This window comes from Schistocerca gregaria, unplaced genomic scaffold (genome assembly GCF_023897955.1).
Source record: "Schistocerca gregaria isolate iqSchGreg1 unplaced genomic scaffold, iqSchGreg1.2 ptg000996l, whole genome shotgun sequence".
Classification (NCBI taxonomy): domain Eukaryota; kingdom Metazoa; phylum Arthropoda; class Insecta; order Orthoptera; family Acrididae; genus Schistocerca; species Schistocerca gregaria.
Window position 1 is genome coordinate 205,001 of NW_026062346.1, and position 2,500 is coordinate 207,500.

The window sequence follows — 2,500 nt, forward strand, 5'->3', positions numbered from 1 at the left end:
CCTTCCTTGGATGTGGTAGCCGTTTCTCAGGCTCCCTCTCCGGAATCGAACCCTGATTCCCCGTTACCCGTTACAACCATGGTAGGCGCAGAACCTACCATCGACAGTTGATAAGGCAGACATTTGAAAGATGCGTCGCCGGTACGAGGACCGTGCGATCAGCCCAAAGTTATTCAGAGTCACCAAGGCAAACGGACCAGACGAGCCAATCCGATTGGTTTTGATCTAATAAAAGCGTCCCTTCCATCTCTGGTCGGGACTCTGTTTGCATGTATTAGCTCTAGAATTACCACAGTTATCCAAGTAACGTGGGTACGATCTAAGGAACCATAACTGATTTAATGAGCCATTCGCGGTTTCACCTTAATGCGGCTTGTACTGAGACATGCATGGCTTAATCTTTGAGACAAGCATATGACTACTGGCAGGATCAACCAGGGAGCTGCGTCAACGAGAGCTGAGCAGCCGGCCGCCCGGGAGTGTGTCCCGAGGGCCCGCGCGAACACGCAAGCGTCCGCTCAATTATTCTGCAAACAGGAGGAGGCTGAGCTCCCCTGCACGATACACCTCGAAACCCTCTCAGGTCCCGGCGGCGCGCAGCGCCGTCCTAAGTACTTGGTCGGGTTCGAGAGAGGCGCAATCGCCCGGAGATGGGCGAGTAGACGCTTTCAGTGCGAACACCCGTGCTCCCAACTGAGCTTGCCGCTGCCGACAGAGGCCCGGGAGCGTGCTGTCGTGGCATTGCCGGCGGGAAACAACACGCGCCACCTACGGTGACCGGCAGCTCCAACGCCAGCGCCACAGAAGGGCAAAGCCCCACTTGGGTGCAGAAGCGAACTCTCCCAGCACAGCGCACGCGCCAACACGTCCGCAGAGCTGCGATACAAACCACCTGCGAGAACCGCTGGGGGCGACCGAGCAGCAGACGGCGTCGCGACGCCGAGTGCCGGGCGGCGGCGCATCCTCAACGCACACAGTCCGCAATCGGACCAGCACACTGCAGATGTCCACCGCGCTTCGCACCGGGCTCGGCAGAACCCACTTTGGCCGCCTGGCGCCGCGCGCAGGGTGCGCCGGCGCATAGCTGGGACGCCAGCCGGGCCCGTCGGCCGGCGCTCCTGCCACTGGGCGCCCCCCACCAGCCGGCTGTAGTGCGTGCGCTCACGCAGCGCGCGGCCAGCACGCCGGGCGGCCCCCCCTCACCGGCCGGGGACTGTCCCGCCAAGCCACAGCCTCGTATCGCTTCATACCCACATGGCCAACTCAGGTTCGGGGGCATGGCGGGTACCGCCGAAACAACCGGTTCATAGATGTACCGATCGTCGCTATCACCGATGCACCTGCAGCGCGAACAACCGCTCAACAACTGATTTCCAGTTCATTTGCGGATCTTTGGCAGCAAACGTATACGTCAATCTACATTTGCGAAATCTACGATTCTGGCATGCCTGCATGTTATGTGTCACGACACGCTACATCAGCCCACATACACACTGCGGCATGTACACGAGAGAACACGTGGAAGATGGTCCGCGCACGTGTGCAATGTCCCTTGCGCGGTCGACTGTCAACCGGCCTCTGTAGCATGTCGCAGATGTGGAACGCGGTCCACCGTGCTATCATGTTGTGTGGGGCAATACGATTAAATAGGAAAACCCTCGTCGCTACATCAACAGACGGCTCACGCTGATTCCCGGCAGAGGGAGGAGGGGGGGGGGGGGGGCCAACATGCAATACTTTCGTCCGTACCTACCTACCACATGTCTGTACGGCGTACAACAGTGCAATCTCGCTGTAATGGGGAGACGAGACAAGTAGCATCGTGCACAACATATGGCCCTTATGATTCGCCATTGTAGGGCGCAGCCGGTGTACGGTCAAGCATGTGCCACATTATGTCACTCAGTACGTAACGACGGATGATCAGTGTGGGTTACGCGTACATCAGCGGACAGTCCACACAGGCCGTACCACAACGTACACTGACTGCATCGACAACCGAATGCAACTGAACAGCTGCAAGGCTCATTTCACAAACAAACGCCTGACCGACCAGCTTGGAAGGGCAGGAGGGGAGGGCGATATTCGTTCTGTAGCGGTACACCCTTCCAGTGGTTAGCGGGACTGTGTAGAAAGTACGCAACACTCGAAAGACCTTTATGTGAGGGTACGCACCATGGCATCAAGAAATACACATGACACCAGAGGATCCAAGCAGTGAACTATGTTCAGAGGGTTGCTGTTAGGCAAAGCTACATTCCTGTGACGTTACATGTGACAGTTAAGGTGCAGTGTAAGTTAGGTTAAGGTGCAGCGTAAGTTAGGTTAAGGTGCAGCGTAAGTTAGGTTAAGGTGCAGCGTAACTTAGGTTAAGGTGCAGCGTAACTTGGGTTAAGGTGCAGCGTAACTTGGGTTAAGGTGCAGCGTAACTTGGGTTAAGGTGCAGCGTAACTTGGGTTAAGGTGCAGCGTAACTTGGGTTAAGGTGCAGCGTAACTTGG

General features: G+C 57.0%; 1 non-coding gene across 1 annotated transcript in view; it reads right to left on the reverse strand.

Moving 5' to 3' along the window:
• The window catches only part of LOC126326634 (small subunit ribosomal RNA), a 1,893-nt gene extending 1,452 nt beyond the window's left edge, over positions 1-441 (reverse strand). Inside the window, exon 1 of the ribosomal RNA XR_007560791.1 lies at positions 1-441. This exon is cut by the window's left edge and continues 1,452 nt beyond it. This is a non-coding gene — a ribosomal RNA (small subunit ribosomal RNA).
• Positions 442-2,500: the final 2,059 nt, after the last annotated feature.